This window comes from Podarcis tiliguerta (genome assembly GCF_965153285.1).
Source record: "Podarcis tiliguerta genome assembly, chromosome: 9".
Lineage (NCBI taxonomy): Eukaryota > Metazoa > Chordata > Lepidosauria > Squamata > Lacertidae > Podarcis > Podarcis tiliguerta.
The window spans coordinates 43,572,628-43,598,868 of NC_139542.1; positions in this window are offsets into that span (position 1 = coordinate 43,572,628).

Consider the following 26,241-nt stretch of genomic DNA (forward strand, 5'->3'; position numbering starts at 1 on the left):
GACTCTTGAGAGTCCCATGGACTGCAAGAAGATCAAACGCATCCATTCTTAAGGAAATCAGCCCTGAGTGCTCACTGGAAGGAAAGATCATGAAGCTGAGGCTCCAATACTTTGGCCACCTCATGAGAAGAGAAGACTCCCTGGAAAAGACCCCGATGTTGGGAAAGATGGAGGGCACAAGGAGAAGGGGACATCTTAAGGAAAATAGGGACATCTTAAGGAAAAGCAGGACATTCTGGGATCCAGTCATAAACCTGGATGTTGTTGTTTAGTCGTTCAGTCGTGTCCGACTCTTCATGACCCCATGGACCAGAGCACGCCAGGCACTCCTGTCTTCCACTGCCTCCCGCAGTTTGGTCAGACTCATGTCTGTAGCTTCGAGAACACTGTCTAACCATCTTGTCCTCTGTCGTCCCCTTCTCCTTGTGCCCTCCATCTTTCCCAGCATCAGGGTCTTTTCCAGGGAGTCTTCTCTTCTCATGAGGTGGCCAAAGTATTGGAGCCTCAGCTTCAGGATCTGTCCTTCCAGTGAGCACTCAGGGCTGATTTCCTTAAGAATGGATGCGTTTGATCTTCTTGCAGTCCATGGGACTCTCAAGAGTGTCCGCCAGCACCAGAATTCAAAAGCGTCAATTCTTCGGCGATCAGCCTTCTTTATGGTCCAGCTCTCACTTCCGTACATCACTACTGGGAAAACCATAGCTTTTACTATACGGACCTTTAAACCTGGATGGCTTCTGTAAATCCAGGAGTGTCCCTGAAAAATAGGGGCACTTGGAGGGTCTGCATAGAATTCTCAGGTAGCAGGCTGGAAGCCCCAAAGGCATTTGGACAGGAGAAGGTAGTAGCTACAAACCTAAACTTCCAAGCAGCAGAAGTCACAGTTATAACATTCCCTGGAATTGTTTCATCCGAAGGGTTCACCAAGTTTCTGGAAATTCATGGCTGTTATGGGAACTGAAGCATAGTTCTCTGTAGGGTAAATGGAAATTGAAACAGAAAAGGAAACATAAAATTAACTTGGGTAACAAGAGATAATTACATACAATTCTTCCTACCTATTTAACGTTCGAAAACTCACAGAAATAGTGCCTCAGGTAACTTTATTTTGACATCTGCAGAACTCCCAAGCATGCAAGTATTTGAATACATGAGTGACTGAACTAATTAGCAAGAACTTGAAGCACAGAAATGAAGCAAGTGGATTAGGAGCTCAAATGATAAAAGTTAAAAGATGTTAACAGGACATAGCATAGTTAACACGCTGTGAAGTATCACCGAATGTGTTTTCTGCTTGTTCCTTTTTGACACATGCATGTCTTCTTCACATGCTAAAATTCATTCCTTTATATTAGAAAAGAGAAATAGACATTTCTCAAATCCTTCATAAACATGCGTCAATCGGGGAATGAGACAGAATAAAATGAATATACAGTCCATCCAAACCACAGAAGAAATGTTAATAAACGATGTGGCTGTTTTGCTGCAATATTATGAGGTGGGTGGGTGGGTGAGAGGGATATTTATTAACCTTAGTTAAAATAAATAAAAAGCTCAAATGGGGTAATCTGTACAAACCGAAGATTGTGGAATTGCAGGAGACAAGAGCATTTGTATCTGTTTCCATACACAAAATGTACTCATTTGGCCACAGATTATTTATACTGTGTATAAAGCAGAATTTGAAATGATGGAAGAGGCTGCCAAACACCATGCATTGCCTTCAGGATACAGATGATGCCTTTAAATCCAGTGAAAGACTAATTAATCTTAAACTTTGTGGGTGATCTCTAAGACCAGTTCTAGCTGTAAAGAACTTGGGGAGAAAGACAGGATGGGGCAATTTTCATGACTGGAGTAAGTGGGGGCTTAAAGTTTCATATGTGGTTATTTGACACATTAAATATTAACTTAAAATAGCATGTGCATAATAAGGAGCTAGACAGATGACAGGTATTATGGAGTACTTCATAAGGACAACCTATTCTATGTGGATATCATTTTGTTGTATATTTCCTGGTAGCGTCTGCTTCATTGCTCAGCCTTCACTGTGTGTTGCCTTTTCACTGGAAGATCTGAGGTAGATACTTCTTGGTGCTGGAGGGTCTTTTCCCCCTACAGCATGGCTTATCCTTCTTCCAAACTGAGAGTTTAGGGATTTGCTTGCTTTTTGACTAATGTCAAAAGGGCTGACTTTGATAGACCCTTTAGTACTCACACCATGACATTATGAAATGATCACATGTGCACAAATGCCTGGAAAAAAATTACGTTGCAGTTTGTTTTCCAAGTAATTGAGACTATTCTGGAACAGGAACTATAACAGGAACTGTCTCCATTGAAACATACTGTGTGAAGTGATACCAGGTGTTGTGAAAGCTCTGCCTCTAACATTTGATCAGAATTTCTTAACTCCAAGCCAATAAATTATATTTTAGTCATTCAGTGGTGAATATGAGTGACTGAACTTGATATAGACACACCTGATGGGTCTGCTATAAGCCCAGGATTTCCCAGACATTACTGGTATTTCAAAGGCAGAAGTGACGTCCGGCGGTTTGCCTGTGTCATGGTCAGAGTTACAAGCAGTCGGAGTCCCGGCTTGGTATATCGGGACCGGGGTAGAGGTTGGGAAGCAGGAATCAGCAGTCCAGGGATCAGGAATCCAAGAGTCCACAAATCAGGAAATCAGGAATCAGGAAGCCGAAGCACAGCTAAGTGGGTAGCGTGTTGCTGTGGCAAAGAGCCAGAAGGAAATGCTGGTCTTATATACCCCTCCCGGCCCTTGGCACCAGGTTCTATGAGTCTTCTGTCAAGCCTCACCTGTGTGGCCGCGCCTTGCCCTTCCAGGCCAAACTCAGGAAGTCCCCAGTCCTGCGATGCCCTACCAGTCACAGGGCCTGGCTCCTGCACGCACTCCTGACAGCCTGGATCTTTGGCAAGTAAACAGGTAAAAAAAGCGCTCAACATCTTTGGGGGTGTCCGGATTTTTACTTATTGAAATATGGCAACTCTAACACCTGAGAATATGTGCATGGATATATTTCAGTAGAAATTTCATACTCCAGAACTCCAAGATCCCTAACATTCAGCCTCATGCAAAAGACATACATTTAGAGTTAGACTTCCAAACCCATTCTGAATTTGTTTTAAGTATGTGAGTTCAGAACTGGGCCATAGTCACATCTCAGCCCTATTAAACCCTATGTATAAAATGCTTCATTGGGACGCGGGTGGCGCTTTGGGTTAAACCACAGAGCCTAGGACTTGCTGATTGAAAGGTCGGCAATTTGAATCCCCGCGGCGGGGTGAGCTCCCGTCATTCAGTCCCAGCTCCTGCCCACCTAGCAGTTCAAAAGCACTCCTAAGTGCAAGTAGATAAATAGGGACCGCTTTCTAGCGGGAAGGTAAACGGCGTTTCTATGTGTGGCGCTGGTGCTGGCTCGCCAGATGTAGCTTCGTCACGCTGGCCACGTGACCCGGAAGTGTCTTCGGACAGCGCCGGCTCCTGGCCTCTTGAGCAAGATGAGCGCGCAACCCTAGAGTCGGTCACGACTGGCCCTGACGGGCAGGGGTACCTTTACCTTTATAAAGTGCTTCACCTTTCTTGTTGTTCTGACCATGTGACCTCTGCTTAAATCCTTTTTCTGTCCACTCCTGGATCCAGCGCACACTTTTCTTATCTCCATACCTCTCCATGTCTTTGTCTCTCCACATGACTGTGTCCTACTCTTCTAATATATTGCTGCTCCTGGTGTTTATTCTTCCAGCTTCACCACTCAACTAGTTTGAGGGTCTCCTGCTCCTTCAAACGTCCTCATCTTTCCTACCCTGCTTCTTTGGGTCAGCATAAGCATCTTGCAGGTTCTGTTTTAGGCCTGTCCATTTCTGCTGGTTACAAGAAAAGAGATTCCAACTAAACATCAAGAAGAACTTTCTGACAGTAAGAGCTGTTTGACAGTGGAACCGTCTCCTTCAGGAGGTGGTGGACTCTCCTTTCTTTGAAATTTTAAAGCAGAGGTTGGATGGCCATCTGTCAAGGATGCTTCAGCTGAGATTCCTGCATTGCAGGGGGTTGGACTAATGACCCCTGGGGCCTCTTCCAATTCTACAATTCTGTGATTCTGCCACAATTAAATGCAACTTTCTTCATTTTAGCACAATCATTTAGGCCATGGGTCATTTTGTTGTTGATATTGTTAAACCTAAATTGTTGCTGATCTACTGTCACTCAGAGATAGTAGATTCAGAGCTACCTTCTTCCTGCCTCTGAATTAGGATACTGTATCTTGTTGTTAGGATACTGTTATTCCATGCATTCCTGGCTAATGCAAATGGTACACAAGCAAGTGTAACTATTCTTTCTACTGCAGGGACGGTCCTAATATGCTGCAAGGTTCTAACTCCTCCCAGCATGGCTACTTATTTGGGATGATGAGAGCTGTACTCCAGCATCATTGGGAAAGCCACAGGGCCCCCATCCCTGTAGTAGAAAGAGCGCTACAGTTTTATTTTAATCTTATTGTGACTCTATACTTGCTCAACACTAATATGCTTTTTTCAATATTGTAGTGAATAGACTCTTCCCTCCCACCTCCTGATTTAAAAGAAAGCAATGCGAGATCACTAGCTTTCCGTAAGAAAATAAAGGAAAAAGAAAAGGTTTTGTTTGTAAAATAACACTGAAATGTCTATGCAGCCTGCCTTTGGCTGATCAGCATAAGATTAAGCAAACAGGAACACGCACTACTGAACAAAAGGGATAATCTTTTATTCATCATTCACCAATCTCCAGAGGTCCAGTACCAGAGTCAGAGTTAACCTAATTTCTCATTAATGCTTTGCTCAAAGGAGATGCAGATGTAACAGGTGCACAAAAACACCATCCAAATAGCAGCAGTTAAAATTCCTGTTTTTAACCAATGTTTGCGTGCACACTGGTGATCATTGGACTCAAGATGTTTTGACAGCTTCAACTTCAGGCAGATGGACTGAATATTAAGCTGTGCCTAATTGTAAATAGATGAGCATACAACTTACCAAAGCTCCTTGGCTCAGCATTGCTTTCCATCAAACAAAGCATTACTTTTTCATCACAAGCAAGCACATTTACAGTGCAATCCATAATGCAGGTCTTTTCAGAAACAAGTTCCATTGAGTTCCATGGGGTTTCCTTCCAGGTAAATGAGCACAGGGTTGCAGCCTTAAATTAGTTCTAATTTTAAAACATAATTTCACCTTAATACTCAAAATAGCTCGGAAATATAGGTGTGGAATAATGAGCCAAACATATCTATTTTTGTTTAAATGGGTCTGGAAAATTAACGTTTTTGTCCAAATTTCTTTCCTGCTTCTATTATTTTACTACTGAGCACACACAATAAAAGACAGAACCAGATAAGGCTGCCGCTTTTGAATGAGGGACAACAACTGTTGGCAAAGGGTTGAGCAAGCTTTTTAATTACATACAATTATCCCTGGGCAGAACGGAAATTGAGTGATTAGCTGTTGTGCTGAATAAAGCTTCTGTACAATTCAAAAGGTTCCAGAGTTTTTCACCAAGAAAAGGTGATCCAAAAAAAAATATGTAAAGCTATTGGCTATCATTCTGAGGAAACTATGCAATAAATCTGTATGCTGAACATGCTGGTAATGACGTACTGAGAGAAAAGAACTGTGCTATACCAGCTATATCAGCCTTCCTCCACCTGGTGCCCTCAGGAAATGGTTGAACTACTGTTCCCATCAGACTCAGGAAGGGGCTGATGGGACTAATAGTACAAAAAATCTAGAGGGCATGAATCAGGTTCATATTCTTCAAAAGGAGCAGAATACACATATACCACCTTAATTCTTTTTAGGATTAAGGGTGGGACTTATTTGTGTTTCCTTAGGCAAGAAATGGTGACTCCCCTGGTTCTAGGATAGTGGCAAGCGTATATTCTCAATTATTCTCATGACCTGGACAATATTCTGAACTATATGATCAAGAATATATGCACAAATGAATATTCCTGATGACTGGCATCCACTGACCTTGGCCAGGAACTTCTTGTTTCGTGTGTACATTGTTGAAAACACTGCTCCCCAGTGCCGCAGTCTCCCCTCTCCCAAAATTGTAAACCCAAGACTTCATACAAGGGCAGGGAAACTCAGTTCCAGCAACTATTAGGCTCAGGGATAGCCAGTGGGGCCACATTTGAAGCAGTGGGGCGCTACTTGATTATTATTTTTTGTAGGGCCCGAGTTCACAGCCAAAGTCTGCAAAATCTTATAGATATAAATAAAATCCATCTAGATTGCCCTGGTGCAGGGGGCTCTTTAGGAGCGGCCCGCAGGGCCCAAGTTGGCCCAATTGCTCCAATTGCCTTAAGGTCAGCCCTGATGAGACTGTGCAGGGGTTGGACTGACAAGCCCTGCACCTTCTAGGTCCCTGGTGTCACCATTCAGAGTACAGACTCAAGGACTTGTTATGGAAATAAAGGGGGGCACTTATTGGAAATCAGTTTTGTCACCTCTTCCTCCCCCCCCTCCCCGACCCCAAGACAATGAGCCCAGCCACCTTTTATTCACAGTTGCATAAGCACTACACTACAGCATGGTCATAAACTTGTACGTTCAACCACTAAAATATACACCCAATATGTAACAATGGAGATTTATGCTTTATGAATGAACACTGTGTTTTATGAATGGACTCTGTATTTTGTGAATTACCTAAGAGCCACCAATAGGGAGCTCTAGAATCTGACAGCTAACCAATTGGGTACTACCAAACAGCGACCCCTATTGCTGAAAGCAGGTAACCAGCAGGGAATGCTTCAGCTCAGCCTTTGCACTGTTGACTGAACACCCCCCTGCTGTGCAGATAATGAAGAAAGCTAGTAAATTGTATCTCTTCTGGCATCCTGGCCAACTTTATTACGCTGGTGTAAACCCTGGTGCACCAGAAGCACAGAATAGCAGGAAATAAAATCCACTCATATGTCAGCAACTGATAAGACTTATCAACCAGTTCTTCCAAAGTCTTCCTAAATTATAAAGCTCCAAAATACAAGCCAAAAGAGACCAGGTCTGGGAAGAGCGAGGCATACAATGGGCACCACCAGTGAAAAGGCCCTGCTCCGTGTAGCTCCTGCCCTGCCATTTGATAGGGTGCTCACTTACCCTCCTTCTTTACATGGAATGCTCTCTATTGGAGCCTCCAGGTCCAGTACAAAGACCATAAGAAGGGAGAGCAGGGACCTTGAAGTTCCCAACAGCTGTTAATCAAGCAAGCAAGCACACAGGTCGCCTTTGTCACAGTCAGGACACCTGGCCAGGCCTGCGCCCAATCTTGTTTTTGTACACTCTTGTTTGTCCTCAGTAACCAAAATTATATTATCAACATATACAAGCAGAAAAGTTGTTTTCCTTGGTTTGCAAGGGATCGTACAAAACAAAGTGGCACTAATAAAAAAAAGTTCCAGGATGGCAACAGAAAGCAAGCTAAAAATGCTTTTGCAGTTCATCAAAACTATCCAGCAATATCAAGTTATAGGAAAACTGGTGCTATTAACAGTAATCCTTCTAGTTGTGTGTGATTTCCCCCAGAGGTTAAATGATTTCCCCCAGAGGTTAAATGATAACCAATCAGAGGCAGCTACAGGAGAGCTATGAGATTCAGGTGAGGGTCAGATGCCTTGTCAATCCCGGCAGGTATATAAGAGGATGACCCGGCCTGCGCAGCATGGAAGACTTGGGTATTGTGCGCAGTTCTGAAAGGGCCCCAAAGGGTAAACCACCCAAAAGGTATGCTGAAGAGTTTGCTAAAACAGTCACAGCAGATACAGCTGTTGTTACTAACTCAGAGAAGGTTTGGGAACCTTCAAGCTTCCAAGAGGTCTAAAGGTTAACCTCAGAGGATGCTGTAAGGTAAAGGTAAAGGTACCCCTGCCCGTACGGGCTAGTCTTGACAGACTCTAGGGTTGTGCGCTCATCTCACTCTAGAGGCCGGGAGCCAGCGCTGTCCGCAGACACTTCCATGTCACGTGGCCAGCGTGACAAAGCTGTTCCGGCGAACCGGCACCAGAGCAGCACATGGAAACGCTGTTTACCTTCCCGCTATAACGCGGTACCTAGCGGCCGCCAGCAGGAGGGATGTTTCGTTGCAGTAGGCAACCTCCAACAGCCAAATGCCAATAAATCAGTAAGGGGTTGCTGCTCCCTCGACAAGTTGGGGAGTAAAACAATAAAACAATAAACTAAAAGCAAAGTGAAGCGAGGAGGTAATAAAACAGCCGATAAGACGTTAAAACTGAGTTTAAAACCAAGAGGTGGCTAAAAACTACGTAAAAACTACTTAAAAACTACTTAAAAGCTTAACTAAAAGCGGAGGAGTCTGACTAGGCTGCTGTCTCCGTCGCCATCTTGCTGTGTCCTCCTATCTACTTGCATTTAGGAGTGCTTTTGAACTGCTAGGTGGGCAGGAGCTGGGACCGAACAACGGGAGCTCACCCCGCCACGGAGATTCAAACCGCCGACCATGCGATCGGCAAGTCCTAGGCGCTGAGGTTTTACCCACAGCGCCACCCGCGTCCCCAAGCCTGCCCAGGCTGCAAAAGGTTTACAAAGTTAAGTTATTGCAAAAGTTTTTCAGTGTTAATTTTATATATTTTTAAAAATCACCATGGTATTTAACAATAATATCTTATGTCCTTTCGAGGAGAAATGGTGAATTGTAGAATTTTAAATACCTCTCATCATCCTTGGCTTCACTCAATTTTGTTTATAACACTCTTCCATTTTCTTCTACTTGTGAGGGTGGGGAATGGAGAGGGGCCTCACAAGTAGAGTAGCCTATGGCCTCTCTTCATCTAAATCCGGCCCTGGCTTTATGAGGGCCAATAAACTGCTTTGATTAACCACAGGCTGATCAAATGGTCCTACTACACCAGGCAGCCAGAATGAAAACTAAAGTAATGTTGTTTGCAATTCTGTGTACTGCCAGCAGTAACATCAACAACACAATAAACACCTGATAATGTAAAACCACTGACGGAAAATACCTGCCATCTCTTTTACGAGGAAAGGTCACATGGTTTGGGACTTTTCAGTATTGAAAAAAAAGAAGTTAGGTGACATGACAGAGGTGTATAAAATTCTGCATGCTGTGAAGAAAGTGTACAGTGGTACCTCGGGTTACATACACTTCAGGTTATATACGGTTCAGGTTACAGACTCCGGTAACCCAGAAATAGTACATCAGGTTAAGAACTTTGCTTCAGGATGAAAACAGAAATCGTGTTCTGGCGGACCGGCGGCAGCAGGAGGCTCCATTAGCTAAAGTGGTGCTTCAGGTTAAGAACAGTTTCACGTTAAGAACGGACCACCGGAATGAATTAAGTATGTAACCAGAGGTACCACTGTATAGCATTTCTCTCTATCTCATAACATTAATAAGGAGGTCATCGAAGAAACCTGGGTTCAGGACAGACAAAATGTCATATATGCATTCAGGCAGCACGTAGTTAAACCATGGAATAATTGCCACAAGTACTGGAAATCACCAGCAAGCATGCCTTTTAAACTTGGTTATACAAATTCATGGATGATAAGGCTATCCGTGACCACTAGTCCTAATGGCTACATGCTGTGTCTATGATCAGAGGCATCATGCTTCTGAATAGGAGATGCTGTGGAAGAGCAGTTGACCAAAGTGGGAAATGAGATCCTGGAACAGCTGCTTTGGTCTGACCCAGCAGGGCTTTTATTATGCCCTCATCTATAGGTTGACCCTATGGCCAAAGATATAACACACTGTTTGCAGCTATTTAGCAATGGTTTGATGAGGATTGTTTTTACACCACTTGTCTTGAGTGCTGCTGTGCCTCTGTGAGTCATGGCCTTGGGACATTTATGCCACCTGTCACCCCTTTTAACAGCTTTGCTCTTGCATGCATTACTTGGATCATTATTATGCCATTTTTCAGACTGAGCCTGAAGTGCTTTAACACAGTTATTGACACTTTTTCACCATATGAACTGATATAGACAAGCAGTTTCAGAGAGAACCCTTAGGCTAACAATTGTATTTACATCATCTGCTACTGAGGGAAAAGCAGAACTAATAAAGCAAACAAAAGATCAGGCCTCATCCCTTTTCTTCATTAATGTTTCAGATTATTTTCTTGGTGCTCTGTGGAAGGCTGGGGTGGAAGGCTATTGTAAAATAATGGAATAACATTTCTTTTACAAACCATTACCTGTGAAGTTGCATTGCAGGCCTATTCCTGGAAGACCATTGTTTCATTTCTTTAAAAATTACACATAGTAAATGAATTGTGTCATGAGGGATTATATGAATAGGACTAATTAACGGGTTTGAATATGAACGATAAATAATACTGTCAAGTGCTCTGCAGACTGAGGAACAAGAACCCATGTTGTAAGACTGTCAACACAGCAATAGATGAAAGCATATGCATATCACAACTGCAAGCCCTCAACACAGGACTTGCCTGCCAGACTAGATCCAAATTCATCTTCATAGAGTTGGAAGGGAACCTGAGGGTTATCTAGTCCAACTCCTTGCAGTGCAGGAATCTCAACTAAGTCACAGTTGAACCATGAAACTACATTGAATTAACTAACTGAGTGGTCCTAACTTCAAGTTACACTCACTGAGCAAACCAGGGTTGCTACTAGAGCTGGACTGAACTGATAGTGGCCATTTCTCCATTATTTCACCTGCTTCAAAATCAAAAATATTTCAGGGGTGAGATGATTTTTGGGTGGGAGGGGAATAGAATTGGGCAGGCTGCCATTTTATTTTCCCTAGAAATCCCTGTTCCAAGGTGCTTTTTGAAATTGAGAGCTGTAATCCAATAGCAGTAGGAGGCCCCCAGAATCAACTGACCTATAACCAAAACAGTGATTCTGGTAGCTATCATGGGTTATGCATGAAGGGGGCTTATGTGAAGTATATCTAGTACAACCTTTTTGCCATGTGCCCTATGGGTCTATCTTGCTTCTGAGGCCCAGTTTAAAGTGAACATTTGGCTTCCCAAATCAATGCAGTTTATCACTGATGAACTACTATTATTTGTCTCATTTTTGACAGGTTTGATACCCTTTTGCTCTTTCCTCCTTCCGATGTGTTATACAACTGACTATTCGCATTGAAGTACAGTGGAAATAATGAATGCTAGTTTTGGGCTATGTTCAAATAAAGGAATAACAGAAATCTTTCTGTGCAGGCTGCTAAAGTTGGTGGAAGACAAATGGTCGCTCAACAGGTGCCTTCAGCTCACTAATTCATAACAATGTGCTGCAAATTATCTAGTATATAATCTTGTTACTGTACTCATCAATATTTGTTACTATTGAAAGATAATCATAATTGAAATGGAACACTGTTTTCTCCCTTATACTTCCACCTATCCTAACAAGTGTTTCATGTTCTATTAAATCAACAATAATAAGCGTTTTTAGAGTGCCTTTGACTATTCCATGTATTTTACATACATTATCTTTTAATCCTTAGAATAACCCTGTAAACATTATTAGTATTAGTATTTTTAAATGCTATTTTTTCTGAATTAAGTTAGAGCTGAAGTACTATGTCACCAGAAAACAGTATTAGAAGCAGAGGTTTTATAAAAACCGTAACTTACCAGAACTCAGTTCCAGCACCTCTCAGGTGGGCACCATTGCCATTATAAGAAAACAGGGGAAATATTCATGGTGAGTTCCAGTACCTCTTTTTCTAGGAAAATAGCACTGTAGAAGTGGTGTTGCAAAAGGGTAAAGGCAGTTGATGCCTTTTCATAGGCTTATCTTAAGCTCTTTGCACCAGCAAACACCTTCCCCACCAAGACTTACTGTTTGTGCCATGGTGGCGAGAAACAGACACCCATATAGTACCTACATGTATGGGATTTTCCATCCCTGAAGAACAAGTGACAGCTCCACGAGGTTATTCAAATCAAGAAACTGGCGCTGGAGTTGAGGATTATGCCACTCTCCCCAGTGCTACAGCTCTAATGTCTTCTTGAACTTTTTATAAAAAAAAAACCAGGATTACAACCAGGGACCTTCCACTATCTCATTCAGTTGCACTCTTTAAAATATTTCATCCTCAAATGCCCCAGCTGGCATTTTCATTCTATGTAGGTGTTCTGTTAGTAGCTGGTATGGGTGTTGCCATGTGTAGAAAATATAATCCAAGTTTTAATAATAATTTATTATTTATACCCACCCATCTGACTGGGTTTTGAGGCTTCCTGGTGGTTAAACCAGTTCAAGGTTGTGCTGCTTCCAGTAGAAATACAAAGCAAACTGCCTTTATCATGAAATAATATTTTTAAAATATATATAATGTATGAGTGGGCAATATCACTAAATTCTTACCCACTGTGTGACTAAGTATAATTCAAGGTTGTGCTGCTTCCAGTAGAAATACAAAGCAAACTGCCTTTATCATGAAATAATATTTTTAAAATATATATAATGTATGAGTGGGCAATATCACCAAATTCTTACCCACTGTGTGACTAAGTATAATCCACCGCTACTACATAGTAATACTAGTGCTAATCTGTAGCCCTCAGCACAAAAACATGTTCTTCATATTGTAAGGATTCGGCACATATCTGGTTCTGGAGAACTTCATCTTTTGTCACTGGAGACCTTTTAATGTCAGTATCAAGTGCTGTTGAAAGCTTAACTGATTTAATGTGGTCTCCTCTTTCCTGGCTGATTTGCATCTTTGAAACTTTGTGCAATTAAATTTCACCTAACTTCTCACACTTCAGCGACGATGAGTTATGAACTATAGAATCCAGAGACAGGGAATAAAATCCCCTGAAAATAAACCCTGTGTATGCTTGGATACATACGTCTTTGGTAGTTCAATCATTCTTTTTCCTGGTGGCAAGCAGAATTTGTGGAGGAAAAAAATTACTGGTTGGTAATGAATGTGATGCCTGGTGATCCTCCAGCACCACTTTATAATAATACCCTACTCAATTAGGGTCACCTTGCTATATAATGAACGTTACATAGATCAAGAAGGTATATAGTGGAAGGAACCAGCAAGTGGAACTAGACCTCTCTATTTTGGGGGAAGGAGAGACAGGAATGAAATGGGATACACAAAACCATGAAGGTAAAAGGAAGGGCAGATGCTTCCAAACATTTCTTGCTGTATGAGTTCATAGACTTACCGTAATTCACATAAATTGGTGTTTGCCTTTTGAGGTGCGTGATTTGGGCCTCTCACATAGCATCCTCCCATTAACTCCTGACAAATTTGTCATTTGTTTGATTACTCAAAGCTTGGCATGTGTCTAGTGAAAGGGAATGAGTTAATTTTAATAAATGGCCCATGATTTATGAGTAAGCATGCAAATAATACTGCCTGTGAAGAGATAGGTGTGCCCCCACCATATTTTTGAGAACCCCATCCAAGAATCAGAAAGGGATTACAGTGGTACCTCAGTTCCCGACGCCTATGTTGTCATACGTTTTGGGTCTCAAATGCTGAAAACCCAGAAGTAAATGCTTCCGCTTTCAAATGTTTTTCAGAACTCAAACATACAACACGGCTTCTGGTTAGTGCAAAAAGCTCTTGCAACCAATGGGAAGCCACGCCTTGGTTTTCAAATGTTTCAGAAGCCGAACAGTCATCCAGAATGGATTATGTACAAGAACCAAGTTACCACTGTAATTCCCTCCCACTTCTTTGAGATCCTTCAGCATATCTGCTGATGATGTTTCTTTATAAAATGTGATAGCTTTCATTGGATAATGTCCTCCACTAGATAATGTGTTGGAAGAGAAGGATAAAAGTCCAGCTCAGCTGTAAATTTCCTGGGTGGTCTTTGGGTACTGATGCCACTTAGCTTAAGTTGTTTCTGTTGTTAATTCTTCTAAAGAAGGGATGTGTTGCAAAGCTATACTTATTCAGAAAAATCAAGACATGGTGGTCATATTACTAACCAGTTCTGCACTTCTGTTTACTTTTGCAACACTGTTTGGTATGGAAAATTATATTATATATATATTTTAAAGCCCACAGAACATGTCCTGTTAATTTGACTTCCTCTTGATTTCCTACACAAAAGGACCTATGAAATATTTCATGTATGCTACTTTCTATTTCATTTTTCCTTTTCTCAAAATGGCCAGTGTCAATACTAAAGGTTTCAGGATCAAATGTTTCTCTTTTTCTTTTTGCTAATGTCCCCCCTGCTAAAAATAAATAAATCCTCACTTCATCGAGGTACAGACAATGTACACTTTTCAAACAGAACTGACTGGTTAAGACCTCTATTTCTTTCTCCAGCAGTAAAAGAAATCCAAATTAGAATAAAGGATTGCGTGAAACAAAAGCATGGAATACTTAAATGGAAGTTGATGTAGTTGTGAGGTCGAAAATATCTACTTCAAAATAGTATCAGAGGCAGCTTTACTCAATTCAATTGAAATTACATCTCATATAATTAGTTTAAGACTTCTGTTTAAAATGATAAAATATGCATGCAAGTGTTTAGGATTATTATAATGTCACACATAAGCACTAGAGAGCTCCAGTAAACATCAATTATTTCCTTACATCTCTCTCTTTCATGCACAGTTTGGGCCATGTTAATTAGCATTTCTCAATCTTTATCAGATTTGTGGCAAAACAGATTTCACATTCAGAAAAGGTATTCCAAATCTGGTATTGTATGCCCTATTAAAGTGGCTAGTTGCTACAAAATCTGGATTCTTTTGACAATTCTTATAAGCCCTTAAGTAGGAATAGGATGTAAAAATTGTCAGGGTTGTGTGAAGGTGGGGGGTAGTAGTATTCATTCATTGTTATTAAATCAGATGCCTGACAGAGTACTGTTAATCTGGAATAGAGTTTGTGGAAATATTTTACAGCAGGATGGTTCCTTAGAGATAACAGCACTCACAGCAGGTTTGGTCTCCAACAGGAGAAAAAAATCTTATTACGAATTACAAATAAGAAAATGGCATGCGGATGTCCCGTCTTGTGAGCAGATGACATAAAGTAGAGTATGAACAGCTGGACGGGGTAGGAATGGAATGCATCTTTCCTCTTGATCAGGGAATAACAAGTTTCATTTTCTATTTCCCTTAATTTAAAATGAAAATCTTGTAATTGAATGCTGCCTCGGAAGCTCAAATTATCTCTAGCTCTTTGCTTGTCAGGTAGCCATCAATAGTACAGTGGTACCTCGGGTTACAGACGCTTCAGGTTACAGACTCTGCTAACTCAGAAATAGTACCTCGGGTTAAGAACTTTGCTTCAGGATGAGAACAGAAATCGTGCTCCGACGGTGCGGTGTCAGCAGGAGGCCCCGTTAGCTAAAGTGGTGCTTCAGGTTAAGAACAGTTTCAGGTTAAGAACGGACCTCCGGAACGAATTAAGTACTTAACCCGAGGTACCACTGTACTCCTTTTCCATATGGTCAAGATTCTTACTTGGATCTGAACCTGGTTCATTTGTACACGTGTGCTGTTCTTTCATATGGGAAAATAAAGGAGGTAGTAAAGTGGTGTGGTTGGTCCTACTCACTTAACACCCACACATCAGAATGCATGTCTGCAAAAAGGCTGGGTTGACGTCTAGGGCTGCACATAACCAAAGGTCTTGACAAGGAGTCAGGAAACCTTTTCAGCAGGAGGCCGGTCCAATGTCCCTCAGACTTTGTGGGGGACCGGACTATATTTTGGGGGGAAAGAGAATGAATTCCTATGCCCCACAAATAACTCAGAGATGCATTTTAAATAAAAGCACACATTCTACTCATGTAAAAACAGGCTGATTCCTGGACCGTCTGTGGGCCGGATTTAGAAGGCGATTGGGCCGGATCCAGCCCCCGGGCCTTAGTTTGCCTACCCATGGTCTTGACTGCATGGAGCATCACATACCCTGCAACATTACTACAATGAAAACAGGGATGTCCTATTTGATGATGATGATGATGGTAATTATTATTATAGCCTGCCTATCTGAATGGGTTGCTACTCTGGGCAGTTTCCAACATGTATAAAAATATTGTAAGACATTAAACATTAAAATAAAACAACTTCCCTTTACAGGGCTGCCTTCAAAAGTCTTCTAAAGGTTGCAAATATCTCATTGGATCAGGTCTCTCATAACTTCATATCCTTCAACATTCCTCAGTGAAAATATTTTTATTTTTTTTAATATATAATTTTTATTCAGTTTACAAATAAGACAAATTAATACAATTCAAACAATTTATAAAACCATTCTCTCATTTTTTGACTTCCCTCAACTTGGCTGGTACTCCTTCCCTTCTCAATTTTCCACACATTTCTTAGTTCTTATCTACTTCTTAAATTAAGTCTACTTTCAGTCCATAATTTTAACTTTCTTTTTTACAAAGCTTCACTAAACGTTACAAGCATTATTTGTTTTTCACTTAAATTATGCATATAGTCTGAAAAAACATTCCTCAGTGAAAATAGGGATGTCCTAAGAGAAAGAAGGACATTTCGGGATCAAATCAGAATCCGAGACAGGTTCTGTAAATCTGGGACTGGTTCTTGAAAATAGGAACACTTGGAGGGTTTGGCACAGTGTTTGGGAGCAAGGCAGCTAGGGAAAAGCTGAAGCACCTATTCTTGGTTCTTCCTCTGGAGAACTTCCTTCTTGAAGACGCATATAATCTTGGGCCTTTATCCATCTGATAAATAAACAAACACTCACACACAAAGGAAGCTAGATATTTTGTTTACAATCTATGATGGCACACAATTACACATAATCGGGCATTAAAGATATCTGTGGACTCCAGAGTTTCTGCATCCAGCAGCGATGCCTCTGGGAGAGAGTGCAGTGTTGTATCTGTGACTAGTGGGATGTGGCGACATCTGTTCCCTTCTTCAACATTATCTGTTCTTTGTAATTAAAAACATTCTAGATTATCACTTCCTATCACTGATTAATCAGCAGGTAGTTGACCATTCCAGCAGGAGGCAAAGGCTTTCTGTTTACTCCCTTGCCTTAAATACCCTACACAGAAAGTGTCTTTCCCTTCCGCTCACAATATAGCAGCCTAGCTTGCTCCCACTACCATATTATGTATGAAATTCAAGCAATCTCACTTTTTAAAAAAAAAGACAGAAGCCTTCTAACACAGACAGAAATATTTGTAACAAGAACCACATGCAAAACAGGTTGTTAGAATTCCTGCTAACACACCTTGATGTTTTGAGGATTTAAACTGCTGTCTCCCCACCCTTTTTGATTGCTTTATTTTGCAGTCTTCACAGTTCACAGTGACTTGTGAATTATTGCAATTGCTTTATTTAAAATAATAAAGTTGGTTTATCAGGTAAAAGCAGATGCTAATGCTAGATTCAGTAATTATCACATAAAATGGATCCATACATATGTATGACTTTATCAGGTAATAACAGGTACTGAATATTTATCCCCCAAGCCACAATGACTGCACATTACAAATTTATGACTCTTCCCTATCTTCTGTACAGTTAGCTTTCCCAGGAATCTCAAATGGACAAATATCATCTATCTCTACTGGGGCTATGATGGTTCCTTTTTATTACCTGGAGGTTATATAATCACTAGTAATCATGGGACCGTGGTGCCCCCTAATATATACATATTGTATATTGGTATGCACATATCCACCAGACTGAACCAGAAGCTGTTAGGGAAGTGTTTTGTGTCAGGAGGTTAATAAACACAAATTAAAAGCAGAGACACAGCATTTTCAATCAGCTTTCTGGGTCACCTTGGGGTGTAGCTCTTCAGGCATCTCATAAATTTCCCCCAGGATGTTGGTGTCTGAAAAAACTCCCAGAACCCAGTGGGAAATCCAAAACTTCTCCTGCACAATCTCTATAGGGTTACTTAACGTCTCGCAGAATATGAAAACAGCTCTGTGTCAAGAATAAAAAAGCAAATATGAAACATGCTGAGCCTAGCTGCCTGATTTTCTGAATAATTATAACAGCTGTAAATATTAATATGTTCACATTGTCATATTCTCTTGGTAGAGACCAAAAGGGATGGTTATGAGAGGAATCACTAGGGAAGCCTAGCTTCTCTCTGTGTAGCCATTGTTGACATGGAAGTCGCTGTTCATGTTGGTGCACTTGATGTTTTATGTCAACATAGCGATTCTCCATATGAATACTGAGGTGGCATAACCATATCAAAGACGAAGTCTGAATACATCTAAGAACAATAATTTTAAACTGCAAATGGATTCAATATGGTTTGCACAAAGTAAGTAGAATACAGGAGGAATAAACAATATAGATAGCTATGATCAGCTTTATTTGTGGTACATTTCATTATCAACACATGTGGTGGCCTTATGTTGCATATATTGGCTCCTCAGCCCATGCTAAGTTGGCCCCACAAAAGCACTGCCACACACAGAATTGTGTTTCCGTATTTCACCAATAACTTCCATTGAATAGAGTTTGCAGTTGCACACAAAATGTCCGGTCTTATGCATTGTGGTTCCTGCATTCAGCTGGCTCACCACAAGTGGAAGCATTAGCCTCCATTTGTAGGGCTTCCACAATAAACCATTGGACTACCGGGCTCTGACCCTAATCTTGCTACCACTCCTCAGCTTCTTCTCTCTGACCTACATTTGGAGGTTTGAAGGAGGTGCCAGTGGTACTCACATAGTGTCTTGACCCACAGCCCAAGGACTATGCATCACCTGATGGAGGACTTGAAGGAGAAGGAGGCTCCAGTTCCATCCTCGAGGGAAGAACTTCCAGGAACTTCTTCAGACCTTCTTAAGGACCTTCCCAGCCAGATGACACAGACCTACCACCCTCCTCCAATTTAGAGACAAGTCTCCAATAGTAAGCCTGTCTCCCCAACTCCAAAGGAGCTAAAGACTGCAAAATTAGGAAAGGTTGTTTTAATGGGTAGGAGAGGATATATTAATTGCAATTTATCCCTCCTGGTGCCCGTGTGTGGGGGCTGAAGAGAGTCTTATAACCCATCCTTGGCAGCAATATTAAAAGCATAGGAATTAGTCTGTAAAGCCTTGTTTTGAGCAAGTCCAGCTATGAAGTAAGCTGACTCCCCTTTATTACCTTGCTTAACAAAGAATCAGGTGACAACTTGTAAAGTATGTTTAATAACAATATTTGTTTACATTATAATTGTGCATTAGTTCACAGCAAAGGCAGCATCAAATGCCATGCAGGCAAAATACCATATTTTTTGCTCTATAAGACTCACTTTTTCCCTCCTAAAAAGTAAGGAGAAATGTGTGTGCGTCTTATGGAGTGAATGCAGGCTGCACAACTACCCCAGGAGCCAGAACAGCAAGAGGGATCGCTGCTTTTGCTGCGCAGCGATCCCTCTTGCTGTTCTGGCTTCTGGGATTCAGAATATTTTTTTCTTGTTTTCCTCCTCCAAAAGCTAGGTGTGTCTTATGGTCTGGTGCGTCTTATAGAGAGCGAAAAATACGGTACTTCTATTTAGAATAAAACCAGCTTAGGTAAGTGCGTAAAGCTGGAGCAACAGAGGCATTTCTGCATCCACTGCTGGTCAAAGGAAGAGAGGGAGAGGAACAGAAAGTGCTATATGCTCCTTCCTCTCCAGGAGAGTATGGGAAATGACATCACACAGAGTCCTCGCTACCAATTGCATTTCTATGGTCTGAGTATCGGCTTATCACTATGCGCATTTCTGTTGCCCCTGATGCACACATTAGTCCTTTGTTCAGCTAACATATGAATGGGCAAATGTTAATAGTAAATGAGTAACTATATAACCTTTAGAAGATATCTGACGGCAGACCTGTATAGGAGTTTCTAGTGTATAATGTTTTATTATGTTTTTATATATGTTGGAAGCAGCCGAGAGTGGCTGGAGCAACCCAGTCAGAGGGGTGGGGTACATATAATAAAATTGTTGTTAAACATATTATAGCAGTCATATGCCTCTAGTGGTTATGTGATTATCAGTAAGCATAAAAGAGAGAGAAAACTTGGCAACTCACTGGAGATAGGATATTTCATAACCTGTAATGGCAGGAACTGGTAATTGTCCTGCTGCAACTTAAGGAAATTCACAGAATGGGAGTGCCAGAAGCCTTTAAAAATTGAGAAACCATATTGTCCATTTAGAATTATGATGATCTAGCCTGGGTCCATATGAGAGTATGGCAGATAATTATTCAAAATAAGCAAATAAGCAGATGGAGACATGTGCAGCTTAGACTTTCCTCCTAGCCACCAGATAACTCAATCTAATTGGAAGCAGGAAGAAAATCTTATACACACACACACACACACACACACACGTATACAGGTTGTTAGATACTTCAAAAATCTGTGGTAACTGTTCACCCACAGGGATAAGGCATTATTATCTTAAGGAAATTTACAACAGTATCTTTAGGCAAAATTTTTAGATCATTAGCTGGTAGTCTCATGCAGCTCTGTTCTATAGTTTGGGAAAGCCAAAACGTTCATTTCTTTTGGCATTTTAATACCCTGGTTAGATATACATTTTCCTCTCGTTTTTGGCAATGGAGGGGTGTTTGTTTTTGGCTGGAAATAAGATTACCAACATTCCAGAAATACTAACACCTTTCCCCCAAACTATCCTTTCACTCCTTTATATATCACCTTCCTTCCATCCCTCCCATCTTGTCTTTCAGTTTTCTAAACTGAAAATTAATTTGGCCCGTGGCATATAGCAGAAATGGTAAGTTGCATATAGATTCTCAGGTGCATACCCTTGGGGATTTATTTATTTTTTGACAGTGAAATACCATGTAAAACTTTGAAAGCCTGAGCCCAGGTGGCCACCTCATTCATGAAATTTTCTTACTGGCTTTACAACTGTCCTTCTAGCAGCAAATAATTAAATGACACACAGAGGCACTTCTGCCCTAGATTTAAAATGGTACAAAACACCTTTGAAATTCAAATCATACTCAAATACTACCTTTGAATGCCAAATGGTAGCAAAGTATTAGTGGGAGAATGGGGCTAACCGTCCCCCAACAAGAAGGAAACCATAAATAGCTTATGCCTTGGAATAGCTGTTAGAAACAGCAAACGTGAAGCTCAATCATTCTGCAGCATTGTATATTAGGCAGGGTAAATCACCCTTTTCCTTAGAGATCAAGAGGACTGAGAGATGGATTCATGGTCTAGTGCACTCCTGCCATATAAATTTGCTGAAGGCCTTATGAAGGTCTTAGAAATTGTTTGCAGCCAGTGACAGCTGGATGGTGTCAAAAGATGAATTAAAAAGAAAGGTGTATTTCTATTTTAATACTACTTCTTCTTCTTTTGCTACTACTACTACTTCTACTACTAATTAATAATAATTGCCAAATGTGGACATTTTGCATTTTCTTTGAAATCTACCCATGAAAGAAAATGTCCAAATATCAATGTGATCTGACGTATCACAAACAGTTTTTTTTTCCTTTAAAAAAATGTTTAGGGGTACTCTCATTTTCCCACTCATATTGAAATGCTGCCCCTCAATGAGGCCAAACTTAGATTCACAAAATGTTTAGATGTATGTGTACCCCTGTGTCCCCCCAGAAAAAAAAAGCACTGATCACAAGGTATTGTATATTCTTGAAAAGGGTGAGGGGAAACGAAAATGTCACACCGGGACACAAATTGGATGTAAGTTTGAGTTTTATGATGGAAGATTTATAGGCATAAGATGATGGACAGATCCTGACAAGCAGAGACTAGTGTATAGTAAGACGTAGGGCTGTGACTGAACAGATTAAGAATGAAATATTGAATAGTTCCCTCATTTATTGCTATAAAGACACGCACTATTTTGCCTGGAATCTTTAATGCTACATCATTGAAATGGCAAAAGTTTAAGATTCAGGAAGACTCTCCATAGAACAGTAGTGGGAACAAAGAACATAATATAGGTGTTAAAACTGGATATAGTTATGGATGCTATTATGGGATGCATTTTAATTTAGTGACTCAGCAGCTTCTTTGAGTTAAAGTTTATCCCACATGTGACCATTTTAACTCACTGTGTAAAAACATCAGAGGCCAAAAATTTAGGTGAGGTATTGGGTGAGTGAGTCTTGTGTGAGAAGGCCTAGAAGATTGGGAACACTCATCAGAATGGTTTTCTTTTAAAGCTTGTCACTGCTAAGATGCTATTAAGATGCTAACTTGAGTCCTGCTTGGGTGCTATCCTCCACACAGTCTGAAGAGGGGAGCCTCCTCTACATTCATAGGTTGTCCACAGGGTTCTAAGTCATGCAGGGAATCTACATTTGTAGACTTAGTTCTTCACTTCAGAAATTCTTCTCCATCTAGCGCATGGAAGGAAGATGAGCCAGACGATGGGAATGTGACATAAAGGGTGGAGCTAAAAAGCCCAGGATTTCTCTCAACCCCTCATTTGATTCTAATACAGTGGTACCTTGGTTCTCAAACACCTTGGTTCTCAAACGCTTTGGTTCTCAAATTCCAAAAACCCAGAAGTAAGTGTTCCGGATTTTGAACGATTTTTGGATGCCGAACATCCAATGTGGTTGTCGGCTATTGTTTCTGGGGCACCTGCACCAATCAGAAGCTGTGCCTTGGTTTTCAAACATTTTAGAAGTCAAATGGACTTCGGAACAGATTAAGTTTGGAGCTTTTGTTTTTGATATTCATTTTGCGTTTTTGTTTTTGAGGCTTTTTCGGTTACTGTATTTTTCGCCCTATAGGACGCACTTTCCCCCCTCCAAAAATGAAGGGGAAATGTGTGTGCGTCCTATGGGACGAATGCAGGCTTTCGCTGAAGCCTGGAGAGCAAGAGGGGTCGGTGCGCACCGACCCCTATCACTCTCCAGGCTTCAGGAAGCTCTCCGCAAGCCTTGGGAGCCCGCGGGAGTTCCCATCGGGCTCCCTAGGCTTGCGGATAGCAGCCTGCATCTCGAAGCCCGGGGCACGCTGCACAGTGCGCCCCGGGCTTTGGTTCCCCGACCTGGTTTGGAGGCTGGCGGCGGGGAGAAGTGTACTTCTCTCTGCCGCCAGCCCCACAAGCTGGGGGACAGCGGGGAGGCACAGCGTGCCTTCCCGCTGTCTCCCGACCTGGTTTGGGCTACAGGCAGATATCCGCAAGGCGTGGGAGCCCAGCAGGAAGTCGCGCCGGTCTCCCAAGGCTTGCGGAGAGCTGCCTGTTCTGGGGGCTGGGGTCGGGGGAAGCTCGCCAAATATTCGGGGGAATATTTCGCCAGGGGGAAAATATTGTTTTTTTCTTTATCCCCCCCCCCCTCCAAAAAAACCTAGGTGTGTCCTATAGGCCGGTGCACCCTATTGGCCGAAAAATACAGTAATTTGTTTTTGTGACTGTTTGGAACCCAGTTCAGCTACTGATTCATTGATTGATTGATTATGTGACTGCGGAAATGGATAAAAGCCTCCCATCCAAACAATGGCTATCATAAGTGCAGGGAAGAAAAATAAATACATTTTCATTTTTATCATCTACAATACTGTCATTTATTTTATAGTACAGTACATGATTATTGCTTTCATTTTATGGATCAATGATCTCATTAGATCATAAAATTCATGTTAAATTGCTGTTTTAGGAGTTTTTTTTAAAAAAAGTCTGGAATGGATTAATTCATTTTGCATTACTTTCTATGGGAAACCATGCCTTGGTTTTGGAATGCTTTGGTTTTTGAAAAGATTTCTGGAACGGATTAAGTTTGAGAACCAAGGTACTAATGTACCTGGAAGAGCTATGGTGTCCAAGACAACTAGTAATGAACACACCTAAATTAAAGCTAGACTCCTTTTATCCTTCACATCTTAGGTTTCATTATGTGATGTTTATTGTGTTTTCATTTTATTTCCTTTTACTTCTTTGCAAACTGTCCTGATAATTGAGGAGCAGTATAAAATCTGATTGATAGATAAACAAATATTCTGTATAAGAAATTGCATGCACAGAACGGGGTTAGGATGACTCCTTGATTTGGTATGTACTTTTATTAAAATTCATAAATATCTGTAGGCTGGCAAACATATTAAAAGTGTATCAAAATTAACTCCCAACACAAAAGCCAGTCTAAACAACAGTGCCCCTGCATAATCACTGCCAGTCACTGACCCACTGGCATCAATCGCTTTTCCCAGTCTAGGCATATTCTTTCTGCCTTAGACCTCCCCACCACTAGCCACTTGCTTAAATATCCAGAATTTGGAGGATGGGATAGGGAGTCTGTACAAAGACAATTGAACCTTAAAAAATACAGTGGTACCTCAGGTTACAGATGCTTCAGGTTACAGATACTTCAGGTTACAGACTCCACTAACCTCGAGTTAGTACCTCGAGTTAAGAACTTTGCTTCAGGATGAGGCCCCATTAGCTAAAGTGGTACCTCAGGTTAAGAACAGTTTCAGGTTAAGAACGTACCTCCAGAACGAATCTAGTTCTTAACCCGAGGTACCACTGTAGGTCTCTTTTTACTCTAAGGCTTAGTTCAGGGTTTGCGATGCAGAATATGCCCACATCAATTCACAGCATAACGAATAAAAAGGAATTGGCTCCCCTCCCCTTTGTTAGAAACAAATATTTGATAAATGGAAGATCTAAATGCCATTTCGTCTTGAAATATTATCTGAAGATTGCAATCATTTTCTTCTCTTGCACCATTTATTACTGACCCACAAAAAAAGAAAATAACATAAGCGGGTGACATTTGCTGATCTGAACAGCAACAGCAATGCCTTCATTCCATCTATGTGCAACAACAGAAAAGCGAATGCCTCAATAGATACTGTTAGATTCCTTGGGCATAGCAAATAGGCTCTGTGCTTCAGGGCTTGCATTTCTTTATTATTAAAAAGCCAGAAGTGCAAGCACTTTAATTATGTCATTGGGAAGTTGCATGGATCTTTTTGGAGCATAGATTGTTTTTTATGAAACCACTTCTTGGCAATGGGGAAATGTCTGGATTGCCAACACAAAACTTATATTCAATTTCCTTCAAACACTGGAGGTTGGGGAGAAAGCGCCCTTGGGGAAATCGTGTTACATTCATTGAGCAGTAACTGTGGGTTAGGACAACTTGATGCCTGGTTGCTGTTACAAGATGGCGATAGAGGCAGGGGAGCTGCAAGGCAAGCTCTGTGGTAGCACCCAGAGGGCCACCCACTGCTGACGCAGGTCCTCAGTTTACCGAACCTCCCTGGGAGACACCTCCCTGGGAGATGCTAATGTTCTATGAGTCTTGTGAATGAGGAAATTTAGACAGTGGCAATAGCACATCTTGGCAGATTTATTCAGTAACTTAGACCACATTCACACCATATATTTAAAGCACTGCACTATGAAAGCTCCCCGCTAAAGAATTCTGGGAGCTGCCCTTTGTTAAGTTCTGAGAGTTGTTGGGGGACTCTTTTCCCTCCTGGAGCTATAATTCTCACACTAATTTAACAGTCAATCCCTCTTCACAAGTAAATCTGGGAATTGCAGCTCTGTGAGGGGAATAAGGTAAAGGAAAAGGGGACCCCTGACCATTAGGTCCAGTCGTGACCGACTCTGAGGTTGCGGTGCTCATCTCGCTTTATTGGCCAAGGGAGCCGGCGTACAGCTTCCGGGTCATGTGGCCAGCATGACTAAGCCACTTCTGGCGAACCAGAGCAGCGCATGGAAATGCCATTTACCTTCCCGCCAGAGCGGTACCTATTTATCTACTTGCACTTTGACGTGCTTTCGAACTGCTAGTTTGGCAGGAGCTGGGACCGAGCAACGGAGCTCACCCTGTCGCGGGGATTCTAACCGCCGACCTTCTGATTGGCAAGTCCTTGGCTCTGTGGTTTAATCCACAGCGCCACCCACGTGTGAGGGGAATAGGGGCTTCCTAGTAACTCTCAGCACCCTTAACAAACTGCATTGCATTGTCCAAGCTATATCCTGTGTACATGACTTGTGACATCACCTGCTTAATCCCTCCAACTGCTTTTCTACCACACTGAAGCCATTCTAAAGTAATATAGTCAATACTGCAGCAGAATGTCACGTAGCAGGGGCAGCACATCTAGTTTTTCCACCTGAGGGAAACCTTTCTGGAACTTCCCCCCCAAAGCCCACTACGGTCACCAAATGCAATACCTGTACAATTTTCTCCTTGTTTAAAAGTTCCCTGTCAAGGCTTCTCCTAGGTGTCAGGGATTTAGACTTTCACTATCAGATATTGCTGGATATAATTCACAATG